Source organism: Gorilla gorilla, chromosome 3 (assembly GCF_029281585.2).
Source record: "Gorilla gorilla gorilla isolate KB3781 chromosome 3, NHGRI_mGorGor1-v2.1_pri, whole genome shotgun sequence".
Lineage (NCBI taxonomy): Eukaryota > Metazoa > Chordata > Mammalia > Primates > Hominidae > Gorilla > Gorilla gorilla.
The window spans coordinates 137,782,140-137,802,141 of record NC_073227.2 but is presented as its reverse complement, the minus strand read 5'-3'; the positions used below and the strand labels follow the sequence as shown (position 1 = coordinate 137,802,141).

The following is a 20,002-nucleotide window of genomic DNA, read 5'->3' as shown; positions in this document are numbered from 1 at the left end:
ATTTATACTATAAAATATTTAAATATAAGAAAAAGCTCATATTTTATTACTGGATTTAATTTACAATTTTGGGAGTTAAATATGGAAAGGTTTTAATATAGTAAGATATTGAATATGTTAAAACATTTTCAAAAAACAAAATTCTACTGATAGGCTTTTTGGGGAAAGGTTTTTTTGGAGACAATTGGCTATTGAAAGGTCAAATATAAGTTGGCATTCATGCGTGCTGGGTAATTAAAACAACTTCATAAGCAGGTTGTACATAATTATATTGCATGAATATTTTAAGTTTTTAAATATATATTTCTAGTAGAATGTGGTTTTGATTGATTTAATTCTCACAGTATTGTGGGTGTATGAGTCTAGTTGGAAATATTCTTTGGCCTGCTCATATAGCAGCAGATGCACTATTTGCATAAGTAGGATGTTATATGTGGGCTTGTATTTTTGGCTGCCTCTAGATTTATGACACCAATTCATTTTTTTTTTTTTTTGCACAGATGGAAGAAAGACTGGCAATATGAAAAGAGGAGTTAATCGATTTCATTTTTAAAAATTGTTACAATTACTCTGATTTAAATCTGCATATATGTGAATCTGATTACTTCATTCATAAACATGTATGAAGCAGTAAATTTTCAGTCACATTATGATTGTGCATTATAAAGTTAGCAATTAAACTAGAGGCTGATGCAGGCACATTAATTGTGTTAAAAAATACATTCATTTAATTATGGAGAAAAAAGTCATTTATAACACTAAACTGAAAAAATAAATGGCTTATTTTTTTCAGAAAAAAATATACTATTTTCTTACACAGAATAGTAAATTGCTAAATACATGGCCATTTTTATGCAAAAATATATAAATTATACTATAGTATAAAATATTGCTATTATATTCTTTAGAAATCTCATGTTATTTTAAAATTTTCTTTGCTTAGCATAATATGTTTAGAATCCTTAGTAATAGCACACCGGCTTTCCTGTGTTTTTTCTCTGGTTTTCATACTGTATTTTTCTACTTGACATGAAACAGATACTAATTTAAATAATTTAATTTGAAGTCAGCATAATGTAAAGCATCACACTTTATAATTTTAATATTTTTTTCTAAATGGTACTTTTTTGTTATAAAGATAAACGGGATATTTGTTTGAAAAAAATTATAGTTTTAAATAAAGTATGCAAATTCTTCTTATTAATATTTATCTGAAAATGAAATGGTGTTCACCACTGTGGGGAAGGCTAAGAGTGAGAAAAATGGGAGTACCTGGCCAAAGGATACAAAATAGCAGATATGTAGAAAGAACAAGGGTAGATAACTAATATATAAGATGAGCACTAATGTTAATAAAATTATATGGTACTTTTTTTTTTGGATAAGTAGATTTAAGACACTCTGGTCACCAAAAAAGAAACTATGAGATGATAGATGTTAATCTGCTTCAGTATAGTAACCATTTTACAATCAATATGTATCCCATAACATCATGTTGAAAAACTCAAATTTACACAATAAAATTTATTTTAATAATTGAAAATTAAAAAATTGAAAAACGGAGACAATTCTGATAGCTAAATGAGTAATGAATTTAATGAATTAAGACTGGAAGCAGGGATACCAGATAGAAACTGTTGCCATGCATTAGGAGAAATGTTACAAAGTTTTGAATAAGTCAAGTAGTAATAGAGGGAGGAAAAAAATTGATAATGTGAGAAATAGTTATAAGTTTATATTAAAATTATTTTGTAATTAATTTTTTCAAAAATTAAAGTATCACTTTCTAATTTTACTTGACATTTCAAAATAAATTATCAACAAATAAAAGTAATGATAATTTTGAAAAAGAAATAGTTAAACTTCTATTACAAACAGATATGTAGGTATAGATATATTAGATTGATAGATGTCTAGCTAGATATTGATACACTCACAGAGCACTGAAAAATAAAAATAAAAATGGTAGAATAGCGTTATAAAATTGGCCACGTTCGGGGTTGAGGAGAAGAATATTTAATTCATATTTGTTTATTACTGAAGTCAAAATACAATTTCTTTTTTCGTTTTAGAATATAAAATGTCTAAAGCACGTCTAAATTAATTCTAAAATGTAAGTATCTGCTTAAGGAGAGGATGACTGAACTGCTGTATCCCAAATTAGAAATCTCACTGAGCGCTTTACCTTTGTATAAGAAACAAAAGTTTATTTGTAATAAAAATTTGGGGAGTTCATGGTCTTGGAATAACATCTGAAGTGTAAAAATGTATAAAATATTTTTACATAACAATTCTCCAGAATAATTTTCTGAAGAAGGTCCTTAACTATTTTAATTGCATGATAGGAAAACACAATAGAGATAATATCAAGGACTAATTATAAAAATTTAAATGTTAAATTCTAAACCATTAAGGATTTGAGATATTAGCTCACAACTTACGTTGTTTCTTCACTCCCCAGTTGCTAGAATTATTACCCCAGAAAGTAAGCAAGTGTTTCCAGGAAAAGAAGAAAGCTTTCCATTTCCAAATTATTCTTGGGGCCTCTATCTAAAAGGAGAGACTCTTTAGTTTCCAAGGTGTCTGTAATACAAATATTCTTGCAATTCCTTTTGCTCGGAAGGCCCAGACCATGCAGGAACATAAGAAATCCAGGAAGAATTTCAGCCTAACACTAAACTGAGTCCAATGTTTAATTTACCTAATAATTATTACAACATTACAAATATTTGAAAAAATATTATAATGAAGACATACATTAATTTCTTTGCTTCATTTAATTTCAATAGTTTGCTTATTTGATTTATATATTTTATTCACTGTGGTAAGCCGAATAATGGTTGCCCAAAGATGTCCACATCCTAATCCAGGAGACCTGTGAATATGATACCTTACAAGGCAGACAAAAAGGATCCCAAAATATAATTAAGTTAAATATCTTGAAATGAGATTACCCTGGATAATCTGAGTGGGCTCAATGCAATCACAAGAATCCTCATAAGAGAAGGGTCAGAGTTGGAGAGAGATGAGAAGATGATAAACTTCTGGCTTTAAAGATGAAGGAAGATGCCCTGTGTCAAGAAGTAGTGGCTTCCAGAAGCTGAAGACTGGAGAATTGATTCTCCCTAGAGCATCCATTCTCCCTAGAGCATCCAGAAGGAATACGTCTGGACATGTTGAAGCCTAGCAAAACCCATTTAAAATGCCTGACTTCCGGAAATTTAAAATAATAAATTTGTGTTATATTAAGTAACTAACTTGGTGGAAATTTGTTACAGCAGATAGGAAACTAATATAAAATAAACTAATATATTCATTGAGGAAAAAAATCAGAGTTGAAGAACTGTATGTGTCCTTATTGAAAATGTTTTCCTTATATTTTATTTAGCTATTATGTTAACATTTTCTCATATTGTTTGAAAATAACTCATATATATTTGATCTTTATTTTCTTTTAAAAGCTTGTGCTCAAAACTCTTAAGTTTTTACAAAGTACTGTATAGGATTTTTAATATTATTCTGTTCTAAATACCATATAATCAATATTTAATGTCTTTGTAGACTATAAATTGTGTGAAGGTATATCTTAATGAATTTCACATATGAATAAAACCCATAACCAGCACTTAGAAAGAGAACAATGTATAAATGGCACAATAAGTACCCTTCTTTACCCCCTGTGATAATTTTTTCCTCTATTAGATTCATAAAAAACTTACACTTGTATGTCTGGCTTCTTTCTTTTAACATTTTTTTTGTGTGAGTTTGACCTATGTTGCTGCATACAGCAATAATTTGCTCATTTTTATTGCTGTATAATATTGAATTATATGCATATACCAGAGTGCATTTATCCATTTTAGATCATTAGATACTTAATTTTTTGTGCATTGGAATGCTTTTGCTATGAATACCTTGTTATGACTTTTTATGCTAATAGCTGTACATTTCTATTACATATAAAATGAAAATAATTTTGTATCATATAGTGTGGACATTTTCATCTTTGATTGTTACTGACAAATAGTTTTCTAAAGTGTTTGTGTCATTTATTTTCCCAACCATTATGTATGAGAATTCCAAATGCCCCATATTCTCTCCAATACTAGGTATTATTCATCTTTTTTCACTTTGACCATTCTAGTTGGTTATAACAGTATTTTATTTTTGTCCTAATTTGCATTCCACAATAAGGAATACATTTTCACATGCTTATTTGCCATTTGAGTACACTCATGTGGGATGTACCTATCAGCTTCTCCTCATTTTTCTATTGAGTCATATATCTTTTACTTATTAATTTTTGAAAGGTATTTATGTAGCCTGTTTACATTTCCTTCTCACACTCGGTGGCTTGCCTGTTTATTCTCTTTATCTTTTCTTTTGATTAACAGAATTGTAATGTACTATAATTTATCAATGTTTTTCATTTATTGTTAGTGCTTCCTGTTGTACCATTTACTAAGTCTTTGCGTACTGAAAGGTTGTGAAAATATTTTCTTATGTTTACTTCTAAATGCACACTTCTAAATACAATAGTGTTTTAACTTTCCCATTTATGTCTACAAAACATCAAAAATTAATTTTGTGTATGTTGTATAGAAGGATAACTAATTTAATTTGTTTAAATTTAAAACAAGTTTAGATTTATAGAATTATGGTGAAGTGACTACAGAGAGCTCTGGTATACTTTACTCCAGTGTTATTAACATCTACTAACACATCCCTATTATTAACATCTTAAAATAGATACATCCATTTGTCACAATTTACAAACCACTATTGATACATTATTATTAACAAAAAGCCTATATATTTTGTTTGTTTGTTTGTGGTGGAGTCTCGCACTATCACTGGAGCTGGAGTGCAATGGCATGATCTCGGCTCACTGCAACCTCTGTGAACCTTGGGTTCACGTGATTCTCTTGCCTCAGCCTCCTGAGTAGCTGAGGTTACAGGTGCACATGATCACACCCGGCTAATTTTCTGTATTTTTAGTAGAGACGAGGTTTCACTATGTTGGCCAGACTGATCTCGAACTTCTGACCTCATGATCCACCCACCTAGGCCTCCCAAAGTGCTGGTGTGAGCCACCACTCCGGCCCCAAAAGTCTATATTTTATTCAAATTTTCCACTTTTATTTAATGCACTTTTTATGTGAGATCTCACCAGGATATCACCTTACATTTAGTAGTCATGCCTCCTTAGGCTTTTTGTGGTTGTCATAACCTCTTAGACTTTTCTTATTTTTGATTACCCTGACAGTTTTGAGAACTACTGATCAGATATTTTCTAATACATACCTCAAGTGACATTTGTCTGATATTTTTCTGATGATTAGACTGGAGAAATATGTTTTGAGGAGGAGGACAAACGAAGTAAAGTGCCATTCTCATTACATCATATCAGGGTTACACACTATCAATATGACTAATAATTATTCATGTTAATGTTGATTATCTGAGTTAAAGTAGTGTTTGTAAATTTCTCTGCTATAATTCTACTCTTTCTTTCTCTTTCTGTAGTGTATCCTTTAGAAAGAAGCCTTTATGTGCAGCCCACACTTAAAAAGTAGAAAGTTATGCTTTATCTACTAATGGCAGATTGATTATTGGAATTCTTCTGCATAATAGTCTGTGCTCCCCCATTTATTTATGTATTCATTCATTTATTTATATCATGATACACTCAAATATATTTATTTTATTTTATGGCTATAATTGAATGTATAATTATCTTGCTGTTTAAATTGTTCCAACTTTGCTCATTTGGAATGCATTTGTTAGGTCCCTGTATTCTTTTGACATACTGAGATCCTCATGTGTGTGTGTGTGTATGATGTTTCTTTCTTTTTTTTTTTTTCCTTTCCTGAGCCTAATTTCGGGCATACAAGATGCTCCAATCTCATCTTGCCTATTTCCAATCCAGTGCTAGATTCAGCTTTTCTCCAAGGTGTACAGATTCCTTTAATTGAATAATGTTATTAGAAACCAAGAACTGGTAACTAAGTGTGTTTGTTGCTATTTGGGTAATGTTCCTTCTAGACCTCAGCTACCAGAGCAAAAGCATACACACACACACACACACACACACACACATATGTATGTATGTGCAAACCTGTGTATATACAAACATCTATAAATATTTCTATATGTAACTATGTGTATATTAAATTAAACATGAATTTATAATGATGTATCTAATCTATTACCACATAGATTATCATTCCAGTCACTGCCCATTGATTATTTGTAACTTCCCATTCTAAATGTAAAAACATGGCTTCCAACATCTGCCATCCATTTGCTAAACTGACCAATGCCTGTATATATGTATAATGTTTGTAAAATTGTTGACCTGTACCCTTATAGGGAATAATTTTATCAACTAGCATACAGTGCTTATCTAAAGCTCCCATTGCCTTTAGTCTTATACATTCTATTCACTTTCAAAGCTACTAACATCAACACCTTATCCCTCATTCTATTAATTTCATACAGTTATATTACATTTAGTTTCTCTGGACAAATTTTGAATTCCATTTCGGTTCCACCGACTACTTAAATTTTTTTTAATTGCATATATTAAAGTGTACTCATTGTGCTGTAAAATTTTATGTGTTTTGAAAAATACTTAATGCTTTTAATTTACCATTATGTATCAAACACAATAATTACATTATCCTAAAGATTCCCTGTGTTTCAGTTATTTAACTGCCTCCCGCTCCAACCCTTAAACACTGGCAACTCTCAATCTGTTTACCATCTCTATAATTTTGTTTTTTCATGAAAGTCATATTAGTATCATATAGCATGTAGTTTTTCTTTAGACTGGCTTCTTTCATGTAGTAATATAAAGAATAATAAAATAATGTTTGCAAGCAATTGTCGATGTTCATAGGATTAGCATTAGTAGTTATAAATTTCTGTAGGCAGAAGTGTGTCATACTTAAATATTTAGTTTTTCTAAACAGTTTTTGTGGAAGATAAATAGAAGTAAAACTTGAACCATATCATGTCTGAACATTGTTCTTGATAAAAGGTTACTAATGGCTGAAAATACCTAAATGAGAACTTTAAAATGTGATGCAATTTTTATCAGCACACGTTTAATTTTAAGATCTATTTGGAACCCTACCCAAACTATCTGGGGAGAAATTCCTTCAGGGAAAATAAAAAAACACTGCATCATGATTCTATTTGCTACCATTAGCAGACATTGCAGACTTGTTAATAGCATCTGTCTTCAACATTTTCTGGCCATATGTTCATGCAGATGAAACATTAACTAACACTCATTGATTGTACAATTCCATTAATCCCTATCATTCTTCTCACAAATAAAATAATCTCCAATTAGGTATCCTTTCAAGTACTATGATTCCTCTATTGATTAAATTTTTATCTCACTGACTTTTCAATCCTGAATTTGCTATCTGCATCTGAATATCTATTGTTCTCTGAAGCCCCATTCTATGGTGAACACAGAAAAAAAAATTATTCTGTATCCTCATGCTCTTTCCAGAATCTATGCAAAATCTCCTTGCCTTAGCAGACATTTTCCTCCTTCTCAAAAACATCCATCTGTGGTAATGTTATTTTTCTCCGAACTCCCCTTGGCCTTTGTTTAAATTCCCATATCATCTGTATACAGCGTTACAACCTTCACCCTCGCTTTTCCTCTTAGTCACTCTGTATTTTATTGAGTTTTAAAATTCTGGTCTCAATGTCTTTCTATCTATTTCAATAATCTCTTTATCTGTTTTTCTGTCTCTCTCTCCCAACACATGCACATACACACATACACAGAAAATAAAAAGCCATAATTTTTATATGGGTAAATAACACTTTTAAAACTCAACATTATTTTCTCAAAAAAAGACTTTTTTTCATAGTAAATGTCTTTGCTATAGTCTTATAATGTTCTTTAAAGTGACCTTTTGGAACTACATTTTCTTTAGCATGTAAGTTTAGTGACTCAAAATGGAAATCTTGAGAGGTAATTCAAGAATATTCATTCATTTACTTATTCATGAGTTCATTCATTTAAAAATCATTTTATAAGTGATTACATTATTCCAGGTAGTTTCTGAGAATTAAAGAAAAAAAAAGACACTGACTTTATTTGAATAAATTTAATCCAGTAGAGAAATAGACATGCAAATGAAGAATTAAAATGTAATGTGCTTTTTGATGTACTGAATATATGAATGTAGTGTAATTAGTGCTCAGGGATGGATTTTCCAATTCACTCTACAACTTTGAAACACAGAGAATAACTTGTAAAAAAAAACACTATGATATAACTGTATTTTCACCCACAAAGACCATATACCTGTGGAAATATACCCATGGAAATGACAAGGATGATGATGATAATCATAGATTATCATTGTACTAAACATGATGGGAATATATAGAGAAGTCTAGACAATAACTAATTTAATTTTTATTTAGTGTATCTATTAAATTCACTTCTTTTGTATGAAGAGCTGCTGTTTAAAATAAAATACAGTATTAAAGTCATTTTCTAACAATTAACATTCACTGATTCCGCATCTTATATATAAATCTGAGGATGAATAAAATGTTTTTTTACCTTTAAGGTCTCAGAGAATACTTGTTAAATCATACACAGAAACAAAATAAATCAATGTGTTAAAGATTACAACTTGAGTTCATTAAACAATGTGTTTAATACACCGTGTTTTAACAATTTGTTAAGGGTTAAAAATGAGGTAAATTAAAGCATGGTTGTGGAAGCTGATTATGAGAAAGGAATGACAAATGATCTTGGCCTGGAGAGGTGAGTAGGAGTTTGCAAGAAAAATGAGGGATTGGAGGTTATTGTAAAAGTTAAAAGAATATTTTCTAAGCTATGTAATTATAGAAGGGTATTGCAATTTTGGGTAATGGTGAGAAATTCTCTGTAGAATTATGTGTGAGGAGTAAAAAAAAAACTGAGGTTGAGGTATAAGTTAGAGTCAAATTTTCAATGGGTATAATATATCCAATTTTCAGGAAGATCACTGTTTCTGTCCCTAAAAAGAAATGCAGTGGAATCTATTAGATATTTATATTATGTGACCGGGTATACTTTTAAACATATATGTACAAACATATATTTATATATATATATATACACACACATATATGTATATATAAAAATTGTTTATAAGTTTAATTTTTTATCTTTATTTCCTAGAAACTGGTCAAATATACTGGGTTCTAGATACATTTACCATTTCTCAACCTTTCTAACTATTTCTGTGAGTGTGAGTGCATGTGTGTGTGTGTACGTGCCTATGTGTCTTCATTTCTCTCTCTTTCTCACTTTCTCTCTTACTGACAGAAGTGATGAATTGATATAGAGCACCATAAATATTTTAGATTTTCCCTGTGAATAAGGAAGACTGTATAAAGTAAATACATGCGATATTTACACAGACAGTAGGTCGTACTTGTTAAATAATTTCACAAAGAGTTATCCTCTGAAAACATACATATGGCTTTCAGTTTTCAGTCCAGCATGTAAGAAGCATGGAAGTCATCATTCTGTCCAAAAAGTGAAAAACTGAAGACATTGATAAATTAATGAGTTTTCTTAGACCATAAGAGCAGTGAGGTGACAGGTCAAACAGCTGTCCTCTAAATTGGAGACAGCAAGAGGTGAATACAGATAATCACAACATACCAGAGCAGCAATGTCCAAAGAACCCCGTGCCTATGTGGAAAAACATGAACTATGATTTATGAATTGTTGTAGGTTCAGTGTGGACAACTCTGAGACTTAAAAACTCCAGGGAGACAGTCATAGGTGGTTCCTCACACTCTTGGGATTTTTGCCTCTCAATCTCTACCAGGTTTTTACAGTGAATATCACACACACACACACACAAAACCTGGACAGAACATATATTACTTATGTGTTTATATATTTGGATACAAAAGAATGATCAATATAAATAATTTACATAAAGTTATTGATATGGTTTGGCCGTGTCCCCAACCAAATCTCAACTTGAATTGTATCTCCCAATTCAATCTTTTCAAAAGTTTAGAAACAAAATGTTTCATGTAAAGTGGCAAAGTTCCTCTGTTATGCCTTTCACTGTTTAATATATGGAAATGCATATGCTCTTTACATGAATTTTTTTAGCTACAAGTGTCTGTCTTACTCATCAAATGATAGCTCATATTTGTATAAGTAATACATTTTTGAAACATATTTTGATAATTAAAGAATATTATAAACCTTGTCTAGGTAGGTAAAAGTTCATGAATTGTAGTTTGTGTTAAGCACTCCAAATAACTAAATTTTAAATGAATGTATTTCTTAATTTCTTATTTGTTATTGTTAGTTGTTAATAATTTTTTCTCATCTTTTTTCTTCTTAAATTGTTTTTGCTGTTATTGTTTCAGAAACATTATAAAAAATTACAGCATGGTTTTTTCATTATTTAAACCCTCTGCGTGTGATTGAAAACAAAAATCTTTCTGACAGTTTCAAACTCTAGAAGAATTTTTTGTGTTATTTCTTGTATAGAGTAGACCTAAGGTGGTGTGTATGCAGTAGATTTTTAACTGAAATTGTTTTATACTGATATAAATTTTGAAGATGTTATACAAAATATATCACAATTTGAATTTAACTAGATTTAAATGCCTAACTTTAAGAGATTAAAAAATCTTAAGTGCTTCTTTTTCAAAGGACACCATATGCAAATAAAATTTTGTATGTGGAAAACACTTTTAACAAGTAACACTATAACCTATATTTACCAGTTTTTTTTTTCATTTGCATTATGGAAATTATGTTGAGTGAGTAAGAAACTGTTACTATGCTCCAAGGAAATGTCTCAGCAACCAATTTAAAATGAGAATTATTTGAAAAGAGAATAGAACAACTTTGTAATGCATATCTTACTTTCATTGTGGCAGAAATTATCGAGCTATTGAGTGAATACCTCTCTCTTTTCTGAAGGGAACTAGCTCTATCTTTCTTGCTGTTAAGTGTACACATATGAGTGAATTCCACATCCAGACAATGGAATGTAGGTAGAAGTAATATGCTACACTTGAAGTCATTGCCTATAAAAACCCCTTTTGCAATTTTGTACTCTATCTTTCTCTTCTTTTCCAGGTAGAAATAGATATGAAATCCACAAAGTGAAGATGGTAAAGCTTCCATAGTACTGTTTTCCTGAATAACTACCTGAAGCAGAAATTGTCTAGCATGCTGATTGGTCTTTATGTAAATCAGAAATGAACTTTAATTATAGTAAGTATTCAAGAAAGTAGAGTTGTACAGTGAATGTTTCAGGGAATTCTCTCCAAATTGTCTGGAAAAAAAATACACATGCATAAAAAGTAAGAGTTTTATTCCTGGTAGCTTTCCTGAACTCAATTTCCTAGAGAACCAAAGGGAGGGGATATAAAATGGAGGGGCCACAGAACGTCCCAGCTTCTTTCCAGCAATTAGTCACCAGCAACTTTGTAAATAGCTAGAACCAAGTAAATAATTTATTCTTTACTAGCAAGGCCACTCCCAAACTTACCATATATATATATGGAACAGCCAAGGATGGGATGCTTTACCAAAGACAAAGTTTCATAGGAAATTCACCGGAGTCATGACCCAAGCATATCTTTCTGCAGAATCCATATAGAAGGGTGCATATATTCGCACTTTGACTCTTCTATCCATGAGTATCAGCCTTAAATAAATGATGTTCTGGGGTTTAAACAAAATAATTTATTAACATTATGTGCTACTGATTTCAGCTTTTATAATTCTAATAGCATTATCTTTAGCAAAACATTATAATTAGAGAATTATAATTAGAAGAAATTTTTCTATCTCGTAGTCATTACAGTTTACTTAATTTATTGCTTATACTTATTCTTTTCTTTTTGTTACCCATTTCTTATTATATTTATAAATAATTTGCATACTAGTATTGTATTTCTATGCCTTGATTTTACATGTGATTTTAGGGAAAAAAATTTACTTGAAAATGTCAAACATCCTAAGAATAAAAAAATAAAAAGCAGATGCATATAATAATATATTTTATTTGCATACAACATTCATTAGCTCTAACGCATTAATAGGCTTTAAGTAGATCATTTACATATGAAAACAAGAAATAAAAAATATAAAGGACAAAAAGAAGTTTTAAACTAAATAAGAAGAGAAGCATAGTAAATAAAATATGTTGATTAAGATTATTTTGTGAAGAACATAAGAAAGACAGCACAATAAGAAGTCTCAGGCTTTACCCTTCACAGAAAAACTGATTTAAAAATAATATACAAACCAAAATACCCTTTTAAGAAGTCCAGAATTTTGTTAAGAAGTTGCAGTAGCCTGGACAACCACAAAATTAATAACAGCTACATTGAAATTGGTAAGAAGAGAAATTTCGCTTTACCTGCATCAGTATTTCCCCAAATCTGGCAAAACTCAGCTCCCAGTGAAATCATCTTGTCTTGTAACATCTCCCTGAAGGAAAAAGAGAGAGGGAAGTATGCATCTAATGTCTCCAGGCTTTTCGTAGTCTACCCGAGGGAGGCACTGGCTTCTGTCTTGCCTCATCTGGAGTGCTGATGGAATTGGCATAATTTGGATGTCCAATAACAGCTAAGGAGAGAGGAAAGGAGTGGGTGGCTTACTGCATCCAACATGGCTGTGCAAGAAAGCGGAGAAGGTGCAGAACCTCAGGCTTCTCGACAAGGAAGAAAGAAGAGGAATGAAATATGCCTTCAACATTCTGGCCATTTGGTGTGTTATCCAAGGAACTAGTTTCTCTCTCACCTCACCCTTAGTACTGATGGAACAGGCATAGTTTGGATGCCTGGAGACAGCTAGGAACAAAGAAAACAGGCAGGCATCTTGCTGCATTAGACACAGCTCTGCAAGACTGGATGAAGGCATATAACTTGAGGCTTCTCCACAGGGAGGGAAGAAGAGGAGTACAGTATGCCTCCAATGTCTCAGACAGCAGTACTTTGGTCAGACATTAGAGGGAATAAGAGATTAGAGGTTTTAGAAGAAAAGGAGGAAGAGAAGGAGGAAAAGAAGGAGGAGGAAGAGGAGAACCAAAAACAACTAGAAAATCTCTCACTATAAATCCACGTGCACAAATCCAGACAAGACCTATCTATAAAAAGGGTTCTAGAGATTCCCAGAATCCCTAGCAAAGCTGAATGGTAAACATCTTTCCCTGTCAGTAAAGACTGTGAGAAGTGGCTTTCTATTTCAAATGCACAGAAATTGACACAAAGATACAAGGAACATGAAAAATAAGAAAATATAATACAATCAAAGGAACAAAATATATCTCCAATAACCAATCTAAAGAAATGGATACTCATGAATTAATTGACAAAGAATTCAAAACAATCATCTTAGTGAATCTCAGTGAGTAACAAGATAACACAGATAAGCAACTAAATGAAATAAGAAAACACATGAACAAAATGAAAATATTGATAAGGAGACAAAAAAACTATAAAACAGGAACAAACCAATTTGGGAGCTAAAAATACAACAAACAAACTAAAATATTAACCAGAGTGGTTCAACAACAGACTTAATCAAAGAGAAGAAAGAATTAGTGAAGTCTAAGAAAGGTCATTTGAAATTATCCATCAGAGGAATAAAAGTAAAATAAAATAAAGTAACAAAGAGTAACAAAAGCTTAAAAGATTTATGGGAAACCACAAAGAAGCCAATTCATGCATTATGGAAGTATCAGGAAAAGAAGATAAATTGGTTTTGGCAATGATTTTTTTTTCTATTTTGACACCAAAGCACAAGCAACAAAAGCAAAAACAAACAAGTGGGAGTTTTTTGAACCAAAAAGCTTCTGCATAGTCAAGAAAATAATAAACATAGTGAAGAGGCAACCTACAGAATGGGAGAAAATATAATAGTTCCAAACCATATATCTGATAAGGTGTAAATATCTAAAATATATTGGGAATTTATACAACTCAATAGCAAAAACAAAAAAAACTTTTTAAAAAATGGATAAATGATGTGAATAGGCATTTTTCAAATGAAGATATACAAATAGCCAATAGGTATATAAAAATATGCTCAACATCAGTAATGATCAGAGAAATGCAAATAAAACCCACAATGAGATATTATCTTACACTTTTTAGGATGGCTATTATCAAAAAGAAAAAAAAGGAAAGTATTGGCAAAGATGTAAGAATTTGGAACTCTTGTATAGTGTAGGTGGGAATGTAAAATGGTGTAGCCACTGTGAAAAACAATATGGAGAGTCCTCAAAAAATTGAAAATAGAACTATCATATGATCCAGCAATCTCACATGTGAGTATATACTCAGTATGTATAAAAGAATTAAAATGAGGATCTTGAAAAGATATATACACTCCCATGTTCATTTCAGCATTATGCACAATAGCCAAAATGTGGAAAAACCTAAATGTCAATTGATGGATTACTGAGTATATAAAATGTGGTATATACAGACAAGGGAATATTATTTATCCTTTAGAAAGAAGGAAATCCTGTCATACATGAGAAAATGGGTGAACCTGCAGGACATCACGCTAAGTGAAATAAGCTAGTTAGAGAAAGATAAACACCACATGATCTCAGTTATATGAGATATATAAAATAGTCTAATTCACAGAAATAGAGAGTAGGATAGTAGTTAACAGGGGCAGGTGGGGCAGGAGGGGAAATGGAGAGTGGTTCAATGGGTATACTTTCAGTTATGCCTAGGGTTAACAATACTGTATTGTGTACTTAAAAATTATAGAGGGTAGCTCTCATGTTAAGTATTCCTACTACAGTAAAAAGAAATTACACAGATATTATTTGCATATTGAATATGTAGAACTATTGTTTCTTTCAACAACAAAAAATTACCTCTCCCAATTCTACTGAAATGTCAAATCTTTACAGTCTGTTAGTCTCAAGTTTCTATTTTGGAAAGAACACTATGTTAAAAATATGTCTCTAAAAATGTTATTCTACTCTAAGAAAATAAGGCATGATGTGAAATAAAAACTGGTTCTTGCCATTATTATCAAGAGACAATAAAGAGTGATAATAACTAGGCAATCAGAAGGATGCATGCCCCACCTGGAACCTTTTGTATTTAGGTGGGCTTGCTATTTTAACACTTGTTTTTAACAGCAGTGATCTGAATTTTTTCATGACATTTGACTTTTAAATATTGGCTTAAAAAATCAGACCAATTATAATATTAAAAATATTTTTCCATAATTTCCATGATTAAGGTTCAAAGAAATTCAGTGGAGAGATGTCTTTTCAACAGATGACGCTCAACCAATTTGATATCTATGTTCAAAAGAACGAGATCATATCCTTTGCAGGAACATGGGTGGAACTGGACGCCATTATTCTTAGCAAACTAATTCAGGAACAGAAAAGCAAATACTGAATGTTCTCACTTATAAGTGGGAGCTAAATAATGAGAACACATGGACAGAAAGTGGAGAGCAACAGACACTGGGGCCTACTTGAGGGTGGAGAGTGGGAGGAGGGAGAGCTTCAGGAAAAAAAAAAACAAAACTATTGGGTACTATGCTTAGTACCTGGGGGATTAAGCAAACTGTACACCAAACACCCAAGTCATGAGTTTATCTATAAAACAAACCTGCATGTATACCCCTGAACCTAAAATAAAAGTTAAAATATTAAATAATAATACCCATATTCATTAGCATATCAGAGACTAACATCTTTTGCACATTTAAAGGTTAAAGACCGATGCTTTCAACCTCACACTAGGAAAAGGCAAAGTTTTTTTTTCTTACTATTTCTATTCAACATTGCACTTGAGGTTTTATTCAGTAGAATAAGACAAGAAAAAAAACAAAATAATTTAGTTTAAACAAGGAGAAATAAAAGCATCTTTAGTCATGCAAGTCATCTACATAACATTTTTTTGGAATCTACAAAAAGATACTAGAAATAATAAGAAGGCTTTTTAAGGTAGTAGGATACAAGATCAATATACACAGTAAATTTTATTTTATGTCAATGTACAATTGAAATTTTTTAAAAGGTACCATTTTAAAGCATTATAATACACAAAAATTTTGGTATAAATATGACAAAAGATGTACAAGACCCATACTTTGAAAATTATGATACACTGTTTTAAAAAATTAATGAAGGCTTAAATAAGTGGAACAATATCACCACAAGTTGATCTATCAATGCAATACCTACCAATCAAAGTCCCAGCATGCATTTTTATAGAAATTCACAAGTTTGTTCTAAAATTTATATGGAAAAGGAAGTCACCTAGAATATTTTTTTTGCCAAATATTTGTTTCAAAGAACAATTTTGAAAACAAAAAAACGGAGTGAAATGAGTCTCGTTACCTGACCTCAAGAATTATAATAAAATTTCAGTAAACAAGACAGTTTGGTATTGGCAACAATAAAGTAAAAAATCAATCAGTCAGTGGAACAGCCTTGATAGTTCGGAAGTAGACCCATACATATAAGGTTAATTGATTGTTGGCAAAGATTCAAAAATAATTCACTGGACAAAATAAATCTTTTTAACAAATGATGCTGGACCAATTTAATGCTCATATTAAAAATAGTGAACTTTGACCAATAACACATAATATTAAAAATTAACCCAAAATGAATTATAGAACTAAATTTAAAAATCAAAATAATTAAGCATCTAGAAAAAAAGAATAAAATTATTGTGAAAGTGTGTTAGACAAAATTTTCTTAGATATAATACTACATAAATAATTCATACAGTGTATGTTAACAAATTTCACTTTGTCAAAATTAAGAACTCCTGTTTTTCAGAAATCACTTGTAAGAGAATGAACAGAGAAACAATACACTTGGAGAAAATAATTGCAAATTACAAAACCTTTAAAAAGGCTTTATTATCTACAAACAACTTTCAGAACTCTGTTTAAAAAAAAAAAATCAAGTTAGACCACCCCATCAATGAAGTATAGTTGGCATACAGGCCCTTGAAAGCATACTTGAAATCATTTGTCTTCAGAGAAATGACAATAAACCTTTCAATACATAATGTTACACATCCATAAGAATGTCTAAAAGTCAAAAGAAAGAACATAGTTTTGGTGAAGATATGAAATAACTGAAACTGTCATACAGTGATGGTGAAATTGTAAACTAATACAACTATTTTAGGAAATGGCAATTTCTTTAAAAGTTAAACATACACCAACCATACAACCCAGACATTCTACTCTTAGCTATTTACCTAAAAGAAAGGAAAGCATTATTTAGTAGAAAGACTTTTACATGAATATTCATATAGCAGTTTCATTTGTAATGGCCAAATCCTGTATACCATGCAAATGTCCATCAAGAGGTTAGTGAATGAATACATTGTGTTATACCCACACAATGGAATACTCTTCAGCCATAAAAAGTATGAATTAAAGGTACAAAATAAAATATGCAATATTATGTATTGCACATTCTTAAGTATTGTGTTTTTTAACTTATGCAAACCAATCAAAACAGATTTTTTATTTTGTAAGATAGCTTAATGAATTTTTAATATTCTGCAGAAATAGGAAAATATTTCACACTCTTAATAAGAAGCAAAATTTTCTCAACTACAGACACATGAAACACACAGAGAACTTGCAACTTCAGTTCTATAGCTTCAGCTTCATGTCAAAAGAAAATTCTCATCATTAGGCAATATATGACTGTATATATATATATATATATATATATATACACACACACACACACACACACACACACACACACACACATATATATGATTAAAACGAATACAAAACAAAATGGTTATTCATAAATTGAACTTTGTCTTAAATTTTAAAATCAAATTTTTACATTTATAATTAATTATTTTTCTCCTTTTTCAGTAATTAACAAGGCAGAAAAAAAACAAGGTTATGTGATGACATCTATGTATGCTTTTAAAGTATATTAAATTCTATTTAAATATGTTTCTAAAAACATGTTTTAATGTCATCTATTTTAGAATGATATAGCTCTAATACTGAAATAATTTCTATGAATGTGTCTTTAATGTTTAAGAAAAAAGATAAAATTACTTTTGTATGGACCAAAGAAAAATTTTCCCTTCTTACCTTCAAGGTTCACTAAAAATCACTGACAGGAGGAAATTAATAGGAAAAAAGACATAAAAATGTATTTGATCATAGTTTTATATAACACAGGAGGCTTCAGAATATAGACTCAAAGGTACAGGGAATATTGCCCATTTTTATGCTTAGGTATGCACAGCCATGTAGAAAAACTATTGGGCAAAAAACATGATCTAATGCTAATAGACTGAGTGGGGAAACCCAGCACAACCTGTGTGTCTGGAGTCTTTTGGCCTCTCTTGAGCATGAATTCCTTCCTTCTGGGTATGGACAGTGCCCTCTCTGGAATGGGAGTCTTATGACAAACAGTCAAACAAGATAGGCCAGATAATTTCTTTAAAGCCAGTTTTTACACAAACAAGGTAGAGGAAAAGTTATCATATTATTTGGGGGTTTCATGGTTGGCTCTGGGGAAAAGGGGTTCTGAATACAGAGTTAAGGGGTACCAGAAAAATGACAAGTAAATACAATCTTAAAGTAGACGGAAATATATCTCACCTCCGCTCTTTGATTCAGAAACTTCCCTCTCTCTCTCTAATCTCTCATCCCTCCCACTCTTTCTCCCTTTCTCTGTTTTTCTGGATGTATCGAGCTATTGAAACTCCTGGGAGACTCCTGGCTGCCAGTAGCAAAGTTGACTGCCTCACGAGGCTGAGGAGAAGAGAACTAGAATCAACTCACATTAGAGAGCTGGATATTCAATGTGTTTTTATTATTTCTATGAAAACATGTTCAACTATTTTGAAAACTACTTTTTTTGGTTTTCCTCCTTTCTCATTTTTTTTCTTTTTATCTGCATTGGAAGTAGTCACTAAGTTTATGCCACAGATTGGAAGGGATGGGTAAATTTACTTAGTAAGCAAAGCAAACATTTGCCTCTTCTCAAATAGTGAATAAGATACCTGAAATTAAAGGATCATCTTCTGGCCTTTTAAAGAAGGAGGTGCCATTTTTTCAACTACTAACATTTTCAAGTCATTTTTAATTGATGATCAAGGCTCTTCCTAACTCTTCGTCAGTAACAGACATAATAAGGGTTAGAGAAGTGAAGGATTTTTATGTGTGTGTGAAGGTGAGACATGATAGATTACAAGAAGTATAAAAATGACATTAAAACGTTACAGTAAGCTAATTAATTGTTGAAGAAAGAAAAAGTATTTTAAATACATGTAGTGGAGCCTAAGTATACAGTGTTTATAAAGTCTACAGCTATATACAATAATGTTCTAGGCCTTCACATTCACTCACCACTCACTCATTGACTCAACCAGTGTAACTTCCCGTCCTGCAAGCTCCATTTGTGGTTAAGTGTCCTATACAAATGTACCATTTTTTAACCATTTTAAAAATATGTTGATATGTTAACAGAAAATAATAAGATGGCCCAACTTCAGAAATTTATGTAACCTTTAAAGTTACTCTTTAGAGATTCTCTTTGTCATGGATTTGAGCCTGTCCCAGTATAACACAAAATATGGAACTGACTAAACATCCACTACTTTTTTTTAATTAATTTTTTTTTTTTTTAGTGTCAAGGGTACATGTACAGATTGGTTCTACAGTTAAATAGCATGATGTGGGGAGTTGGCGTCCATACTATTTCATCACCCAGATAATAAGCATAGTGTCTGATAGGTATATATATATACCTATATATATATATATATATATATATATATAGGTATATATATATATATAGGTATATATATATATATATAGGTATATATATATATATATAGGTATATATATATATATATAGGTATATATATATATATATATAGGTATATATATATATATTTTTTTTTTTTTTTGAGACTGAGTCTCGCTCTTGTTGCCCAGGCT

General features: G+C 31.0%; 1 long non-coding RNA gene across 1 annotated transcript in view; it reads right to left on the bottom strand.

The window, feature by feature from the left end:
• The window catches only part of LOC129532959 (uncharacterized), a 28,826-nt gene that overhangs the window by 5,951 nt on the left and 2,873 nt on the right, over positions 1–20,002 (bottom strand). Inside the window, exons 2-3 of the long non-coding RNA XR_008678938.2 lie at positions 12,435–12,505; positions 11,559–11,734 (exon numbers count right to left, since the gene is read on the bottom strand). This is a non-coding gene — a long non-coding RNA (uncharacterized lncRNA). The remainder of the gene's footprint in view (positions 1–11,558; positions 11,735–12,434; positions 12,506–20,002) is intronic.